At 36.6% G+C, this 20,244-nt stretch overlaps 1 protein-coding gene and 1 long non-coding RNA gene across 7 annotated transcripts in view; both read right to left on the reverse strand.

Moving 5' to 3' along the window:
• The window catches only part of LOC127499214 (uncharacterized), a 216,726-nt gene that overhangs the window by 87,537 nt on the left and 108,945 nt on the right, over positions 1-20,244 (reverse strand). The gene's annotated exons all lie outside the window — the stretch shown is intronic.
• The window catches only part of dlgap2a (discs, large (Drosophila) homolog-associated protein 2a), a 141,049-nt gene that overhangs the window by 80,353 nt on the left and 40,452 nt on the right, over positions 1-20,244 (reverse strand). For 5 of the 6 annotated variants that reach the window (XM_051869405.1, XM_051869404.1, XM_051869401.1 and 2 more), the window contains exon 2: positions 14,534-14,566. The exons of the other annotated variant lie outside the window; for it this stretch is intronic. The gene's annotated coding sequence lies outside the window, so the exon portion shown is untranslated. The remainder of the gene's footprint in view (positions 1-14,533; positions 14,567-20,244) is intronic. 6 annotated transcript variants of the gene reach the window in all.

Raw genomic sequence — 20,244 nt, forward strand, 5'->3', positions numbered from 1 at the left:
CAAGCACAAGCCACTGGCATCTCAGACTGCAGTAGGAACTCTGCCACCATGAATAAAACTAGCAGAAGCGTGTACTTACACATCTTTGACTTCAACTCGTCACAGGATTTCAGTTATACTTATTGCATTAGAAGCCTAGCTTAGTTCTCTTAACTCTATCTGTGCCAATTCGGCATAAAGGTTGGTTTAATATAAATATGACCCTGACACCTGAAAACTGTGTAAAGCCAGCTAATCAAATTGCATCTTAAAGGGTTAGTTCACCCAAAAATGAAAATAATTATCATTTATTACTCACCCTCATGCCGTTCCACACCCGTAAGACCTTCGTTAATCTTCCGAATCATGATTCGGCTCGCGTGTCAAACCGCCAAACTGCTGAAATCACGTGACTTTGACGCTCCGAACCGCTGATTCGACACGCTGATTCATAACGCTCCGAAGCTTCCTGAAGCAGTGTTTTGAAATTGGCCATCACTATCGTGTCGTATAAGTCGTTATTTTGTTTTTTTTGGCGCACCAAAAATATTCTCGTCGCTTTATAATATTAATATTGAACCACTGTACTCACATGAACTGATTTAAATGTGTTTTTAGTACCTTTATGGATCTTGAGAGAGGAAATGTCATTGCTCCCTATGTAGGCCTCACGAGCCATCAGATTTCAACAAAAATATCTCAATTTGCGTTCCGAAGGTCTTACGGGTGTGGAACGGCATGAGGGTGAGTAATAAATGACAGAATTTTCATCATTAACCCTTTAAGATTTCAGACAGATTTAACCTTTTGTGTGTATAGTAAATATCAGACGGTTAGTAAACAGTCTGTGGTTGGTCAGATGCTGAGACTAGGGAATTGCATTGTGGCTGTGCCCAAATTCAGAGGCTGCATCTTTCGAAGGACTCGGACTTCAAAGGCCACGCCTTCGGAGGTCACAAAGGTCGGACTGAGCATTGTTAAATGGGATGGTCTAGCCTACGGAGGACTGTTCTTATCGCCTAGCAACTGTGACAGCTGCCATTGATGAGTGACAGTAACATTAGTACTGGACTTTAGTTATATTAAACTGTCTGAAAACAAAACATGGTTCACAAACTGTCTAAATATGTTCCATGTCTTTGGTCCATTTCTGTATATGACAAATAGTATAAACTATATATAATCGCAACTTAGTAAGATATAAGTCAACATTTGAACCACTTTAAAGTTTTTTTTGTTTTTTGATACATTTGATATTTGAGTATTGAGTATATTAGATATTTGAGTAAGTTGAAACCCAACACTTACATTTAAAAGTGTAATTCGGCAATTTCTCTCTCAAAATAAAATCCTGTCGTCACTGGTGCGCAATGAATTCTGGGGTAGGCAAGGCCACGAAGCATCCATCTGTTGTATGCTTCACTTTTATAGGAAATGAAGGCCGCATTTTGAGGAGCCTTAGAATTTGGACAGCCTTTGTTGCGTCGCAGTGACGCAATCAGCCTTCGAATACGGCCTTCGAAGGATGCAGCCTCTAAATTGGGACGCAGCTGTAATGTGTCACGTGTTCTGTTTTCTCTTCTGTGTTCTTGTTAGTTTCCTTGGCTTCTCAGGAGTCAATGATTACTTTCATCTGTCGTCTAATTAGTTACCTTGTTATCTCTGTGTATAAGTACCACCTGTTTTGTTCAGTTCTTTGTCCGTTCTTGTCTTTATCTAGTGGTTGTGTAGCGCTTTTCTCCAGTGATTTCCAACGATTTTTTTGTTTGTGGATTTAAATAAAGTTTGTTTTGATTTTCTATTCCTTAGTCGTGAGCTTTGAGTACAACCGTGCCTGACAATGTGCACTTCACTGTGTTGTATGACAAAAACCAAAATTTTTAGATATGTTTTAAAACAAAAATGGAAATTCCCTCATATTAAATTCCCTCATATTAAGGCTATATATATATATATATATATATATATATATATATATATATATATATTCCTTAAGTTATTCCATTCATAGCATATATAAAACAAAATTGACGTGTCAGGTACTAGGTCATGCAAAATACTAGTACAAAAAAGTACCACAAATGTAAAATAGCCTGATAATATTATGCAAATTTAGTACCTGACTACATTGTGCTCCTATTTAGCACAGTTCGGCAGTTAGATAACGTTTAGGGGTGTAATAATGGATTGATGGATTGAAGCAGAACATTTATCAAACCAGTCCTATTAAGAACATAAAATGTAAATGCATTGTCAGTTCAAATGAATAAAAAAGTGAATAATGTGGTCAAAACAAGGGGTCAGAGAGGCTGCATTACATATGCCTTATACAGCTAAGAGAGACTTTCAGTGACATTTTACAGAGGTGACTTTGCTTCTTCTCAGATCTGCTTTGCACCTTTAATGATCTGTGAATGTTCACTACTGCTCCTGAATTCACATCCATATTCCAGAGATCCTCCAGTCATTTTTTTTTTTTTTTTTTTTTGGTTTATGTGTAATGCTTGGGAACTTTCTGACTCTACAACTACAGGAAATGAATGTTTTGATAGTAGCATCTAAACTCTATATAACAAGTTGTTTCATATACTGTACACACTTTACATTGCCTATTATATCTTATATACATTTCTGATTTTATGTAATTTGCCAAACATTCCTTTAAATCTTTTAAATTCATATTTTTACTTACTGTCTACTTGATTTTAAATGCATCAGTAAGACTGCTCAACGGGAATGCAGAGATTGAGAGATTTCCCAGAGACAAAGCACTATGCAGTTAAAAGCTGATACAGAACATAAACCTCTTAAATAGATTAGTAAAAGTCAAGGTTTGCTGTAAAACTGGCCTATAAGACAAAGTTCAGTCTATGAGCACATGGGTTTATGGTCAGATGTATAACTGAACTTGATTTTAGTCCCCATTCGGTCAGATATCCTGTCCATCTCCCCTCTAATCAATGTAAATGGATTTTTGAAATTAAAAATCTATGCTGCCAAATTCAGTGTGAGTTGATATATCTCCCCACAGAGGGACTGTGCATTAGTGCATAATGCCATTACAGATAGCTGTGGGGCAAGAACAGACTGACGGGACCTGCTCAGATATCAGAGTGAGGACAGGGCAGACACCAGGCCACTCTCCGCCTCCTTATTACTGTCTGCATGATGACTAATGAGAATGCCAGATTTTATCCTCATCACTGGGGACTCACAGCGTTATGACAAGATGCTAATGTCCATTACTGCCTACTGTCCACTGAGAAACACTGAACATTTTACAGTCTACAAAAAAGGATCAGTTGGGTTCTATATAGAACCCTGAGGTTCTTTACTCAATTTTAAAAGAACCCTTTGCTTTATAAGGAGAAAATTCTCATTCTCAAATGATTGCATACTTCCATGTTTAAATCTTTTCTAGTGATAAAGTATGTTTACAAGCTGTTTAATTCATACAAATGAATTAAACTAAATTAATTAAAACTAAATCTGTAAAATTATCCCATGATAGGAAACCCTATGGTTCTATATGTCACACCTGACAGAACCCTTTAAAGGGTTAGTTCACCCAAAAATGAAAATTCATTTGTCATCATTTGGTCACCTTCAAGTAGTTCCAAACCTGTATGAATTTTGTTGTTCTGCTGAACACAAAGGAAGATATTTGGAAGAATGTCAGTAACCAAACAGATTTCGCCCCCTATTGACTACCATAGTATTTATTTTTTTCTACTTTCCACTGCGTTTCAGAAACTATCTCCGTCTACACTACACGGCCGAAAACGCATGTCACATGACTGTTCATGCACACAAGTGTAAATAGTTGCCTCTTGCGCATGTAGGCAGCTGCAGTATTAAAAAAATGCTGAGTTTAACTGGACAACGGCTGCTAAAAATTACAACAAAGCCAGCAAAGATCGCAGTTCAGTCTCCATGTTATTGTTTACACGGTCGTCAAGGATATGCAGAGCGAATGTGTGCAGCCATGCCATCATTTTCAAAAGTCTCAGTTTTGGTCCATTCATACTGAAACGCAACCTCTGCGTTTTTAAACTAAAACAGGGTCTGCAACGTTTTCGAAAGTCTCCGTTTTCGAGGTTTGAAAACACCGGCGTAGTGTAAACGACAGGCATAACCGTAGCAAAACTTATGCGTTTTAAAACAAAAACGCACTATTGTAAACGGGGCCTAAGGTTCTATATAGAACCTTTTCTTCTAAGAGTGTTTGTGGTTTCACAAAATCACAAAATCACAAGCAAGGGTCTGTTAATACAAAGCACATTTTTGTATATTTCTGTATGTCACTGCACTGTTTTTATAACATCATAACATTCCTGAATGAATCAGTGTTTTTTTAATCGGTTGAGCCAATGATCAATGGGTCAAGAATTAAAACAGTCACATGTTTCAATTCTGAATGAATCAATGTTTTGTACAAATCGGTTGAGCAAATGGTTCAATGACTTACTCCTAAAACAGTCACATTTTTCATTCCTGAATGAATCAGTGTTTTTAAATATATCAGTTGAATGACTGCTTCAGTGGTTCACACAAACACCTGTTTTGCTACTGAATGAATCATTGTTGTTGCCTGAATTGGTTGAATAAATGACTCATAGGCCACATACACACTTTAAGTTTCAGGAGTGACAACCGCATTTAAATGTGGGAGTGATTCCCCTAAATTATCGAACCTCACTTTCGAAAATGCGATGATTGACAACTTGGAAACCATAGCGACGTTCTGGCGTCTCTCATGTTTGGTATCCGTTATTGTGACCAAAGTAATATTACAGTGATAAAAACACTCGTTATTCTCAGCAATTTAACTAAACACACTAACATAGTCGACGGAGGCGTCGTGTTTTGTTTATGCGTGTACAGCCTGTTTCACACAGCGCGCTCTTTGTGTGTTGCCATGATCACTTATTTGCGTTTTTGGGCTTGTTGTTAAGCTCGTCTCATAAAGCGAATGGGTTTATTGAGTTATTAAAGTGAGCAGACATGAATCGTGATATTTTGGTCTTATTTTCAGCATAAAGCATTTGGATTTATTTCGGTTTATTATGGGCTTATTCTTGTTCGCTGATTTTTCTAGCAAGATCTGGCAACTCGAATGAGTCAAGGCTTGTCCTTTCCATGTGATTCACCGCGCATACAGAAGAGAGGCACATCTCCGATGAACGTTAAAAAACGTCATTAACAACTAGTTGTTTAGTTCGGTTATGTACACACTGCATAGAATTTCTGTAAATGCAGTTGTCACTACCTGTATTTTTCAGGAGTTAATTCGGTTGTAGAATGCGGTTGTCACTCCCATATTTTACCGAACTGTATGTGTACAGAACACGATTAAGCACTAAAAGGTGAACTGACAACTGAATTTAGCTACAGTGTGTACGTGGCCATAAAGACATTTGTCACCACCTACAGGAGCAACTTGCAAAAAGAGTCTAAAAAAACCCAAACCAGGGGTCCTCAAATAGCAGACCGCGGACCGATTCTGGACCCTGGCTTGGTTCCAAGACCGCGAGACATAATAACAAAGAGCCAAAAACTCTTCATTCAAGCCCTTTCCATTTCATACATGTTATTGCTTCTCTCTCCCGCCACATTAAGAGATGCAGATGATGCGGTTATTTTAACAACAGTAGCAAAAACACAGTGAACAGCAAAATAATTTAATACTTCCGCTAAAACATGAATGCAGCAAATACAATTATTTTTGTCTGTCATACATATATGACTCTGACTGTTTAAGTAAAGTTTTTTGACAAGACGTTTTCATCGACATGTATCATTAGACTATTAATCAGCATGTTAAGAGCATTATAATAAGCAATGTTATAATTGGGAAAATTATTTGTAGATGGCAAGGGAAGCTATTAAAAGACTATTAAAAAACTACTTAACGGTTTTTGCTCATAAGGACACATAAACGAACAGTGTGATACAAACGGTGCCTAGCTAATTAAATTATTAACTGTTGTAAGAAATTACTGATCCTACTTAACAGTTAATATTAGTTTAATAGCATTTAATCTCTGTGTTTGCATTATATGTCATTTTTTTAAAAGACAGAAAAGTCCATGTCAGGAAGAAGTTAGTGTCAAGTCTTGAGTGCCAATTTGTTCTCCTGCCAATAAATTCAATAAAGGGTCCTGTGGTTCATGCACACAGAGAGTGTGAACCAGTTCTGGAGCAGGGTCAGGATAAAAACCTTGTTTACAGTATAGACACTCATCTCCCCTGGCAACACAGCGGGCAAAAATTCTGCCAACGCAACAAAAAAGCAAAGTGACAAGACACTTAAAGAGCTCATAAATAAGAAAGAAAGAAAAAATAAGAGGAAAAGGGAATCTTCTAAGGATTTAATTGAGCTCTCTCTCTCGCACACACACCCACCCACCCACCACACAACCCCTCCTGAGTATCCTAGTTGCCTCTTAATATTCTAAAATCACTCAAGCAGAAGCGTCTGTGAAATCTAGATGGACTCTTGTGAATCGATTTCAAACATCATGCTCATTGAAGTGAATAAACATTTTCCATACAGAGTTTAGCTGATGCTTCTCTCTCTGCATTTGATCACTATCATGTAACAAAGAAAAACAATTTCCATCAGGGAACATTAAATAACTGCAGCGAGGACCGGTAACATGTTCATTTGAATATTTAATTCTCATGTAGCAGGTTTAATTTCCTTTCTGATTGCTCTCTGCGGTTCATCAGGAAGAAGTCCAGTAATAAACACTACAGTGATGCTTAATGAACTAACCATGTACATTCAAAAGCACTGCGCTTCTAATGTTCAAGTTCACGTTCAAATTCAACAAGGTTTTATACAAGAGAGTAGTCAGGAATGAGGGATGAAATGTAATCAGAGTCTGTCATTCTAATTGGATTGTGGTGTGCAATTTAATGCAGAAACAAAGTCAGAGACTCTGTATAATTTCGACTGATATTACTAAATAAATATGAAAAAGCCTGTGGTGTTGTGTTATCTATAATGTTTTGAGGCTGGGTTGGTTTATATTTGCTTCCTAACTGGATGAGCAAATGGCACAAAGAAAAAGGATACAGTTTGACCCACATTTGGGTTGAATCGATAGCAAAACTTTGGCTTTGATACAAGCCTTTGTATCGATACAAAATCGATACCTTAAGAAACAAATGAACAGCCTGGGCCACTGGTGAAATGAAACTCAGGGCTGTGAATATCACAATTGGCAACATTGGCCTGATTCGATAATGAAATGTCATGTTAACACGTTAACCTATTAAATTCATTTTTAAGGAAAGAAAACAAAATGTTTTGAGTTATATCTGACAGAGGTAGGTTTCTGCAACAGCGCTTTCACATTCTGTCTCAAACCGCATCAAAATGCATGGGAAGAGCAAACACTGAACTCAATCTGTGATTACATAACAAATTTCTTAAAATCTTCAAATGTAAAAAAGATTTTTTGCTGCTGTCATCTACATCAATGTACATTTGTACAGAAATACAATAATTCATACTTGTCGAGCTTCAATGCTTATTACATTCTGCCATTTAAAGAGTTCAAATGACTAACACTACCATTCAGATTATGGTAACACTTTATTTTAGAGTCTTTTAACTAGTTGCTTATTAACATGCACATTACTAATATTGGCTGTTTATTAGTAATTATTAAGCACATATTAATGTTTTATTCTGCATGACCTTATTCTACATTCTTAATCCTACCCAATACCTAAACTTAACAACTACCTTACTAACTAATAATAAGCAGCAAATTAGGAGTTTATTGAGGGAAAAGTTGTAGTTAAGTGAATACATGTTCCCTATACTAAAGTGTTACCCAGATTTTTATTAAAAGAAATTAACTCTTTCAATCAGGAAGGAACTGATATGATAGTAGAGACAAATGTTACAAATGTTACAAAATTTCAAATAAATGCTGTTCTTTGAATCTTTCTATTAATCAAAGAATCCTAAAAAGTACAGTATCTCAGTTTCCACAAAAAGATTAAGCAGAACACTGTTTTTATCAATGATAATAAAAGATGTTACTAAATCAGCATATTAGAAATCAGCATATTAAAAGATTCTGAAGAAGCAAGTGACAGAATTTTCAGTTGCTATTCCTTCAGCTTCGCTATCACAGGAACACATTTTTGATAAAATATATAAATAGAAAATATTATTATAAATTGTAATATTATATTCAATGCTACAGTTTTTACTTTTATTTTTGGTCAAATAAATGCAGCTTTGTGAGCATAAAGTTTAAAAACATAAAAAAATCTTATAGACCCCAAACCTTTGAATGGTATGGGGCATGTTAAAAACCATACCTGGATTTGATTTATACATAATTTACAGAGTAAAAAAGTTGTCACATTTTGTAAATGCATAAAAAACATTTAATGAATAACACAGTCAACGCATCAACCTTTATGCTTAAAGGGTTAGTTCACCCAAAAATGAAAATTGTGTCATTAATTACTCACCCTCATGTCGTTCCAAACCTGTAAGACTTGCGTTCATATTTGGAACACAAATTAAGATATTTTTGATGAAATCCGAGAGCTTTCTGTCCCTCCACTGACATGCAACTGCCACTTTCAAGCCCCAGAAATATAGTAAAGACATCATAAAAGTAATCCATAGGGCTTTTCACACTTGAAATATTTAACCCTGGGTCATGCTAAACCCCTGGTAAACGGAATCCTGGGTTATCTTTATTCACATTTCACACTGCTCATACTATACCGGGGTGGAGTTAATCCTGGGCATTCATCAGCCACCGTTTCACACTGCACATTCCTAAACCCCGGGTTAATATTCGTGGTGTCAGTGTCACTGACTGGACAAACGCAGCACGTGACCTGTTTACATAAAGGCTCTAGCATTGTGCATCCTCATATTACACATTGCTGACTGTAATATCAAGTTGTTTTTCTGAGTGAACTTTTCGAACTATAAAGGTAAGAATGACGATCTCTTCTTCACTCCAATTGTCACGTTTTCCAATGGCATTTGACATTTTTACTATCATACACAGAAACGACTGTTTATACATCACGTGGTGTTTCCATGACAGGGCGTGAATATAAGGCACGCGATTGGTTGTCGGTTGCTAAGCATCTAGTTGTAACATTCTAGCACCGCATTGTTTCACACTGTACATGCTTGGCACCACAATGCGGAGTTAACACTGCAAAAGTGATGCTAACCCTGTTTCATAACCCCAGGTAAAAAGCAGTGCTAACCCTGCATCTAAATTACAAGTGTGAAACGCTCCTTTACCCGGGTTACAAGCAGTGTTTACAATGACGATAACTCGGGGTTAAGCAGTGTGAAAAGCCCTCATGTTAATTAACTAAATGTTAATACTACTGTTGACTGTGCTAAGGTCTGTTCAGGTACCAAAATTGTGATAACATACGTACAACTGAACGTACTACCCAACTTAATGACCAAATCAGACTAACGTAAAGATCAAATTAATGTTGAACTCACGTTTTCATTCTCAGATTGTTTTCTTTGGCTTCCCGTCAGATTATAGTGCACTAAGATGCAGAGCTCTGTCTGTGTGTGTTTTCCATTTCTGCAGTTATAGATTTCTTCCAGCTGTTTAACTCTGACCCACGCAGGCTCTATGCCCGCCACCAGCCTCTAAAATGTCTCTGCTGCCACTTGGATGAAGTGCAGGTTTTGATGACTGTTTGGATTCAAAGAGGTTGTGGCCTCTAGCTGGGCAAATTGTCATCCTGTATCACGGCGTTCTCTTTATGCTTTTAGAATAATCCAACTCTTCTTTACTATCATCTTTTTCTCTCTCTCTCTCTCTCTCTCTCCCTCTTTTTTGAGAGGCTGTAAGGGCAAATATTCACAATATATTTACTATGATTATATACTAGTGATATATAAAACTACAACATTCAAAAATACGCAATATTTCACATTAAAACGTTTGGTAACACTTTAGAATAATAGTCCTTTGTTAATAAGTAACTATGCAGGAAGTAATGCAGGATAAATCAGTAGTACTGCTTTAACACTTCAGCTACTACTATTAAATAATATAGAAACAAACTTAACTAATCAGTAAGTAATATCAAATTTAGGACTAAGATAGTTCCTTGTTAGCTAATCAGTAATTACAGAATGAGATTGGCATTAAGAACTAATAGGTAACTATGACAAATTATAAAGAATGACTAATTAATAATCACAACAACATTAAAGTGTCTGAGATGTGAGCAATTATATTTTTTTACTCTCAACATGGTCATGAAATGCATCATTAATTACTCAAGTGTTACCTAGTCACTATGCAGGAACTATTAGCGATCCGGACCATTATTTTAAAGTGAAAAACATCTTTTTCACTTTTAAAATAATGGTCCAGATCACTAGTAGTTACTGCATAGTGACTAGGTAACACTTGAGTAATTAGTGATGCATTTTATGACTGTATTCAGAGTAAAAATGATGACTGATTACGTCTCAGACACACGATAATGTTCTTTACAATTTGTCAGTTAGTTAATAGTTATTAATAATGCTAAGGAACTATCTTCTAAATTTGATATTACTTACTGATTAGTTAAGCTTGTTTCTATATTAGTTAATAGTAGTAGCTGAAGTGTTAATATAGTACTACTCATTAGTCCTGTATTACTTCCTACATAGTTACTTATTAATGACAGACCATTATTCTAAAGTGTTACCAAATGTTTTAGTAAAAATATAGGTAGGTAAATGCAGTTTATTATCAGGTTTTACTATACTGGTGCCTTTTAATTAAAGCCTTAAGAGATCAACAAAAGGATTTAAAAAATACATACATTTTCAGCCAAGCATCATTTCCAATTCAATTCAGTTTACAATTTTCAATGATTCAGTAGTTTCGTTTTTATGATCACATGCCCACTATAACTTTCTATTCTGATCTGGCAAGAGTGGAGTCCAGTATGGCCTGCAGTTGCAGATCTTTTGCTTTAATATTGGTTGGTTATACAAGCAAAAACTATTTGAATGAAAACCAATCTTTTCTAGATGCTAAAACCACAATATCTTGCTGCAACAACGGGAACCACAGCACTTAGAGCACTTACAGCACTTACACATCTTCCTCCTTCCTCCACAGCAGGAACTGAACCTTTGACTCTGTATACTTTAGTTTATTTACTGAGCTGAAGCCACATAATTTACGTGTAATTGGCTGTTCATGTTTCTTAGCAGTTTTTAAGTAAAAAACTTTTTCTTATTAGTAAAGGTTTTTCATATTTAATCATTGTTATTATGTGTCATTTTTATATCATTTTGCCTGTTTTTGGAAGGTGTTATAGTGATTTAAGTATAAAATTTAAAATAAAATGTATTAATATTATTATTATTGTTATCCTATTATTAGGTTATTTACAGAAGTGACAACCGCATTTTACAGTATAACCAAACTCACACCTGTAAATTTTCAGGCTCACAAGTCACAACCACAATCTCAGAAAACCTGCGCTGTGTGAACGAAACTAGACTGGACAACTAGTTGTCTGTCACCTCATACAGTGCGAGAGAGCCAGCCTATGCTGCACAAATGCATGTCTACCGTATGCTGCGTGTTTTCATATGGTTTTGGTAACTTACAGTGACTGTGTGTGTCATCTGAAGGTTTTAGATACAGTCACTCCCATCAGTTTTGTGTTCTACACAAGACTCAAATGATCCGCTCTTCACCAAGATATAAAACCTGCTGTCGGTTAAAGGAGTAGTTCACCCAAAAATTTAAATTATCAGCCATGTATTATAGCACAGATAAGTGTATTAATTTACCATCCATGAGTGCAAACAATATGGTCAAGGACAGGGCCCTCGCTAGCGGGGCAAAAGGTGTTGACGATTCTAGGGGCAGATATAAACAAAGGGTTATCACAATTAAAACACGATTAATTGTGCAGCCCTAACTTGGGGCTTGATTGGACTCTTTGAGGGAATTTCACATTCGAAATAGTTAACCCTGGGTCTTGGTTCTCATAACCCTTAACCCTTGCTTCACGTTTCACACTGCTCATAATTTACCCAGGGTTAACAATTAATCCCATAAGCTGACGTTTCACACTGTACATTCCAAAACCCTGGGATAATGTTCTTATTTACATATTTGCAGTGTTAGTGTCGTTGATTGGATAAACGCAGCATGCAACCTGTTTACATAAGCTCTAGCATTGCACATCCTCGTATTGCTGACTGTACTATCGAGTTTATACTGAATGGACTTTTCGGACTATAAAGGTAAGAATTAAATGATCTCTTCTTCACTCAAATTGTCACGTTTTCTGTCAGCATTTGACGTTTCCTCTCAAATGCTGAATTTACTGTTAATATACAATGCGCAGTGTTTCCGTGACTGTCCAAACCAAGCAAATATGGTTGTTTGTTGCTAAGCGTCTGATGATACACGGAACAACTTTTTGGGCAATGATGCTGAGCGATGATGCCTGGGCACTTTCTCATTGAGAATGGGCAACAAATTTGTATCTGGATACTTTAGATCGAAATTGGTTGCCCATTCTCAATGGGAAAGTGCCCAAGCATCATCGCTTGCCGAATTGCCCGGCAACATTGCTCAAAAAGTTGCCCCGTGTATCATCGCCATAACATTCTAACATTGCATTGTTTCACACTGTACAAGTTTGGCACTTCAATGCGGGGTTAACACCGCAAAAGCAGTGCTAACCCTGCTCTGGAGCAAGGTTTCTTAACTCCGGGTAAAAAGCGGTGCTAACCCCGCTTCTAAATTACAAGTGTGAAACGTTCTATTACCTGGGGTTAAAAGCAGTGTTTAGAACGACAATAACCCAGGGTTAAGTTCAGTGTCAAAAGTGATAAGATTTTTCAGTTTTATGGATGTCACTATCTTTGATATCACTTTGGTCACTGTCGCTATGGTTACTGGTAAGCGAATACAGGCTTGAAACCCGTTGCACATTTATACAGAGACGCTACTTTAATTTGAGGTGTAAACAGGACATTTCGAGACTCACACCTGTAAGTAAATGCGGTTGTCAATACCAAAAACTGATAGTGTGAACACTGCCTTACTGATTGCTGCACTGAATAAACTGTACTGCTGCTAACTAGTAAAAATAGTTAACAAAGCAGTCAGTATTAGCCTACTCTAGAATAAACATTTCAAATGGTAGTATGCTATGTTGTATGCATTTTATGTCATCACAGTGCATGTTTAAGAAAATCAGTTAAAGGGTTAGTTCACCCAAAAATGAAAATAATGTCATTTATTACTCACCCTCGTGCCGTTTTACACCCATAAGACCTTCGTTAATCTTCGGAACACAAATTAAGATATTTTTGTTTAAATCCGATGGCTTCGTGAGGCCTACATAGGGAGCAATGACATTTCCTCTCTCAAGATCCATAAAGGTACTAAAAACATATTTAAATCAGTTCATGTGAGTACAGTGGTTCAATATTAATATTATAAAGTGACGAGAATATTTTTGGTGCACCAAAAAGAACAAAATAACAACTTATTTAGTGATGGCCGATTTCAAAACACTGCTTCAGGAAGCTTCGGAGCGTTATGAATCAGCGTGTCGAATCCGCAGTTCGGAGCGCCAAAATCACGTGATTTCAGAAGTTTGGCGGTTTGACACGTGATCCGAAGCATGATTCGACACGCTGATTCATAACGCTCCGAAGCTTCCTGAAGCAGATGAACATGAACTGATTTAAATATGTTTATAGTACCTTTATAGCTCTTGAGAGAGGAAATGTCATTGCTCCCTATGTAGGCCTCACGAAGCCATCGGATTTAAACAAAAATATCTCAATTAATGAAGGTCTTGCGGGTCTGGAACGGCATGAGCGTGAGTAATAAATGACAGAATTTTCATTTTTGGGTGAACTAACCCTTTAATCATTTAAAAACTATATGTTTTATCACTGTCTAATTTTAGCAGATTGTTATGTATGACAATTTATAGCAGATAAATATCTGTGGAACATGGTGAATAAATGGTGAGTAAAGAAATACTACTCTTAGTGAAGCAAAACACAGCAAAACCATCATGATTCATGTTTCAACACCTGAATCACTAAAACAAATCCAGCACTAATTCACATGAAAACAACATGCAAAACTCAAAGTCTGAATTGGGAACTTTAGGTCAGATCAAAGAGAAGCACATGATGATATCAAAAAGTTTGAAAGAAAGAAAGAAAGCAAGCAGAAATGAAAGCAGATTAGCAGTACTCCTGCTCAATGTGTTTTTGAATCAGTCACGTTAGCAGCAGGTGAAGCAGAGAGAGACGCAGCTTCGTTTCCACTGAAGCACAGCCAGCTGTGATGATGCAAGCAGCGAGGAATCACAACACAATGACTGCAAGCAGCTCAGCATCATGATGAATTTCACCATTAAAACCAGATGAGTGCATGTGCTTTCTGAACTCCCCACCGTGCCATTAGAGCACACAAACACACAGACTGGGTTAAGTGTTAACTACTACACACACAGTTCTGGAGATGAGGAACACACTCACCTTCGGTCTCACCACACAATGTGCACTGTGACTCTACAGATTCAAAAAAAAAAAAAAAAAAGGAGAGAGTGAACTTTGGGCAAATGTTTACATACCCAGGGAGATTTGTTGATTGCATTATGGTGTGAGGACAGTCTCCTTGTTGAAAATTTGGTTTGTTTTTAGAGCTTTGTTTTAAATTTAAATATACTCAGAATCTGATATCTTCATAGAAATTAAATACATAACCTAAAATTACTATATAAATAAAAGCATATATGTATGCATAAATTAATAAATGAAATACGAAAGATATATAAATGCCATGTATATTTCTTATTCCACTATAACATTTTCCCTTGATTTATGAAGGTCACATTAATACTTTATTGGAAACCTCTCACCACCTGTGTTAGGAAATCTCAGGATTTCCCTACTATTAAATCAGTCTGCATTCTTAAATGTATTCTCTTACCAGTAAAGTATTTTAGGAAAACATTTTGTACTCCATAATCATTATATCCGTGGCCCCAACAAACATCACAAAGAGATAATTTTGGGTTCAATTACAATCTACTTTCTGAACACTAAATTCACAAGCTTGCACACACAAACACATTTTTGCAGCCAAAATGCGAACAAGCACAAAACTAAAACAAGACTTGGCTATAAATGCATGCAATTTACAATTTATGCAAAAGAACATTACTGTCATATCTTAAAAATGTTAAAAGATTCTTAACTACATCAAAATATGAAAATACATTTTTTTTTTCATTCAAGAAAACAACTCTATTCATCTGTAAAACATGGGTTCTTCGAAAGAGTAAGCTGTAAAAAAAAAAAAATTTGAACACTATATAAATTCTGTCGTGTATCAATTCAGTTTTCATTTCAATGGCCATTAAAATGAACCACTGTATTATAAAAGACCTTGCGGCGCTACAGCGAGATTTAAATAATTGTTCTGCTGTGTTGAATGGATGATTCAGTGAGAACCTGATTAGTATTCATTCTATACTGCTGTCTATTTAAGCCATATTCCCATGCCGTTATTTAAGAAACAACTGACATTTGTTCATAATCATGTTGAGAGGTGTGAACATGCAACAAACTCGACAGACCGATCTTCTCATCAAAGTGTTTCTGGCAGACTCCAAATATACAATCCAGTCCAAACGTCATAAATGACGGCTAAACTGGGGACATGTTTTAGTATCATTCCAAACACAAATGCACAAAAATTACTTGATAATCCATTTATTCCTTTCTGGGCCTTTATTGGCATGTTGATTGGAGCTTTTAATTCCTGAGGTCTCTGAAAGTGAACCAATACAACCTCAGTCTACACAGTGACACCACAGATTTGCTGTGTTACTCCTCCGAGTTTTGAAACAACTTTAATTAGGACTTAACAGTAGCTAGAATTGGACAGAAAACTGAGTTGTACAGCAACAGCCATATTCATTATGATATTTTCAGCTAAAGATAAACACAGATACTGCATGCACACTGATTCAAGACCTCATCCCTGGCCAAGACACCAAAAGTTCATATCTACAAATCCATTTGACTTGTGTCCCATGGAATTCCCATGGAAACCCAGGAAAAACAATATGCACACAGAAGCTACTGGCATCAACTGATTAAATTTCGTCTTGCGATTCACCAAAATAAGACTCGCTAACTGGCTCTGCCTAACCTGCGCGTGAAAAAAAGCTTTTCAGTTCATTCCACAATGAAGCATTCCATAATTAACACCAGTATTTGCATATTAGCCTTGTGTGCTCACACTCTCTGCTTTAGTTGGCGTAGTGTTATAAGTGGGAGTGTCAGTGGTGATAATTAGCTTTTCTGTTCTGGTCTTTTTTTCACAGGCACGCAGAGGCTTTTCTTCAGCTCTATGAGGAGATGGGGTGTTAATGCCAGATTATATCATTATAGAATGATTCTAAATAAAAAAAAATTGAACTCTGATTCTTATTTGATGAGGTCATGAGAAACAAATTGATTAACGCAAGCAGAATCATGTACATAGATAAACGAGTCAGCCTATATTTAATAGAGGTCAGTTCAAAGATGATCAGTGCAGATACAATATATTGACAAGCTTCCTGGCTTGTGTAAACACACAGAAACGCACATACGCGTGTTGCTCTATTTAGATTACTATTGATTTCAGTTTCTGCACTCCAAAATAATCCCTCTTGTGCTTGGCTAACTGCTCCTGCAGGAGCTGACAAAGCACTTCTGTACTTTCAGATAGTATCAGACTTTATGAAGACTGTTAGCACTCAGTCTATCATAAGCACTCTGCTTGTAAAGAGCTCTCGGTCCCCAAGAGTAAAACAGATAACAACACAGCCTACCAAGTCTGCAAAAGGATGAGAGAATATACGGCAGCTGTGCTAACATTCATACCAATAGCTAGTGTATGTGAGTGTGATTTTTTTTTTAATATACAAAAATATAATAAATAGTAAGTTAATAGGCCTACTTATTGTAATTTTTATACAAAACATTGCCATTTACTTTGTCAATTTTCGCTCCGGCTACGATAATTGTTTCAAACATAGCTACTGCGAAATTAACAGTTGCACATAAACAGCGCAGTGGTGTTTTTTTGCTGAATGAATAGGTTGAGTGAATGATTCAGTGACTCTTGAAAAAATCAGCGTTGTTGATTGAATCTGGTGTTAGTGAACAATTCAGTGATTCATTCACATCTATTTTGTTCCTGAATGAATCAGTTTTTTTAATGGAACAGTTGAGTGAATGATTGAATGACTCACTCATACACTATATTGCCAAAAGTTTTGGGACGTCTACCTTTACGTGCACATGAACTTTAATGAAATCCCATTCTTAATCCGTCGGGTTTAATATGGAGTTGGCCCACCCTTTGCAGCTATAACAGCTTCATCTCTGCTGGGAAGGCTTTCCACAAGGTTTAGGAGTGTGTTTATGGGAATTTTTGACCATTCTTCTAGAAGCACATTTGTGAGGTCAGGCACTGATGTTGGACAAGAAGGCCTGGTTTGCAGTCTCCGCTCTAATTCATCCCAAAGGTGTTTTATTGGGTTGAGGTCATGACTCAATGTCTTTATGGACCTTGCTTTGTGCACTGGTGCGCAGTCATGTTGGAACAGGAAGGGGCCATCCCCAAAATGTTCCCACAAAGTTGGGAGCATGAAATTGTCCAAAATGTCTTGGTATGCTGAAGCATTAAGAGTTCCTTTCACTGTAACTAAGGGGCCAAGCCCAAACCCTGAAAAACAAACCCACACCATAATCCCCCCTCCACCAAACTTTACACTTGGCACAATGCAGTCAGGCAAGTACCGTTCTCCTGGCAACCGCCAAACCCAGACTCCTCCATCGGATTGCCAGACAGAGAAGCGTGATTCGTCACTCCAGAGAACACGTCTCCACTGCTCTAGAGTCCAGTGGCGGCGTGCTTTACACCACTGCATCTGATGCTTTGCAATGCACTTGGTGATGTAAGGCTTGGATGCAGCTGCTCGGCCATGGAAACCTATTCCATGAAGCTCTCTACGCACTGTTCTTGAGCTAATCTGAAGGCCACACAAAGTTTGGAGGTCTGTAGCTATTGACTCTGCAGAAAGTTGGCAACTTCTGCGCACTGTGCGCCTCAGCATTCGCTGACCCCGCTCTGTGATTTTACGTGGCCTACCACTTCGTTGCACTTCGTTGCTGTTGTTCCCAATTGCTTCCACTTTGTTATAATACCACTAACAGTTGCCCATGGAATATTTAGTAGTGAGGACTTATTGCACAGGTGGCAACCTATCACGGTACCATGCTTGAATTCACTGAGCTCCTGAGAGCAACCGATTCTTTCACAAAGGTTTGTAGAAGCAGTCTGCATGCCTAGGTGCTTGATTTTATTATACACCTGTGGCCATGAAAGTGATTGGAACACCTGATGATTTGGATTGGGTGATGACTGGGACACACCTTAATGATTTGGAGGGGTTTCACAATACTTTTGGCAATATAGTGTAACTTCTTGTTTTTGAATGAATCAAGTGTTTTGAATGTAACCTGCAGAAAGAGTCACTTACTATAATCTACTCTGTTAATGTCTCTAGTTATATGCCACACTTTCTTTTATCTCATATGATAAATTAATTTAGTCTCAAATCAATTAACCCTGTCTATTTGCAATCATCAGCTGACTGTGCATTATCCTTTAATGTAAAGTTTTAATTTTGAAGTACACTTGCATTTCTGCTATAGCTGCAAACTCAGAAGCAAAAACATCTCATATTTACCACATATTTCCTATGGGGCAAAATGCTCTAGATCAGCATGAAGCCCCAATGTTAAGGATCCCAGTGGTGCCATTATCTGCCTGTCTGCAAGAGTAAATCATTCAAGGCATCTGACAATACGGTTTGATTTCAAAAGAGCCAGTGTTCAATAAGGCCCAGCTCAGTATGGGACTATCTTTAGAAAGATCGAGAGAGCAGTTTTGATAAAGCTGTATACTAATTGACGCAACAAGGGACATTTTGTCATATCATTACACCACTAGAGCTCCAGACTGAGCACTTGCCAGTTTCTTCAAGAGGGCAAAGCTGGAAAATCTATACATCTGTTCTTAGCCCTTTAACATTGTTTTAACAGAGCTTATCTTTTTTCCCAAGCATGCAAAGTTATCTTAGTCACTTTCATCGTTATTAAGCTGCTCTTAGCAGATTGACAGCTGAACATCATGAATCTACTATGTTGTCTAATATTTTATGGTATAATTTTATCCTCGAGAAAATTCTGTAAAGGTGTTTCTTCAACTTCACAAACTTTGTCTCAGAGTTTAATTATTAACTTTATTAAAACATTTTAAAAGGATTTTAATAAAATAAATTATAATTATTGTTATTAAATAGTTTTCTTAATAGTAGTTTTTGTAATATGAAGGTCACATTAATACTGTCTTGTAAAAATATTACTATGTTTTCATCATTTAATTTTGCTATTCTTGAAATGTCCTTAAAAGTAAAAATCAACATAATTTTTTGGGCATCATTTCCAATCAAGCGGTAATTTTGTCAAATTATTAGTGCACAAATATTATGCAATTTTGTGTTTATTTAGGATATATGTAATGCTAGCTGTAAAATAAGATGCATTAGCAAGACCAAGCAATTTGCCATTTTATTCAAACAAATTAAAAAGTAAAAAAATCTCATTAACATCACAGAATTCTATTAAACACAATACATCATTTGAGATGTTTCAGTTTCTCTGTATTTATTAAGCACTATTAAAACAACAGATCATTAAATGTGCTGTAGAATAATAAAATAAATAACATGATAAAAAAACAGATAAAAATGATAATAAATTAGATAAATCGCACAAGAAAATGCAAAAAAAATGTGATGAAACAGGTGTAATACTGTGGTAACAATATCCATGACATTCCAGGGGAAAAGGACCAAAATAATAGATTCACTGACATTGTTAGTAGACAAATTAAATAAACTAGAGAGATAGGATAAAGTGTGTTTTAAGGGAGTTTATTTATTTTGAAAGTCCACAGGCTCAAAAATGCCCATAGTTGAAGAAACAGCCAAATCCAACATGAGCTGCCTATATACTAAGACCTTGGTCAACAGGTCTGTTCTTCTCTGCAGATGAAGGACTTTATCTGTTTTATTCCTCTTAATACAGTTTCACCCAATCAGAGTGCTGAGAAAGGTGGGCGA

This window comes from Ctenopharyngodon idella, chromosome 17 (genome assembly GCF_019924925.1).
Source record: "Ctenopharyngodon idella isolate HZGC_01 chromosome 17, HZGC01, whole genome shotgun sequence".
Taxonomy (NCBI): domain Eukaryota; kingdom Metazoa; phylum Chordata; class Actinopteri; order Cypriniformes; family Xenocyprididae; genus Ctenopharyngodon; species Ctenopharyngodon idella.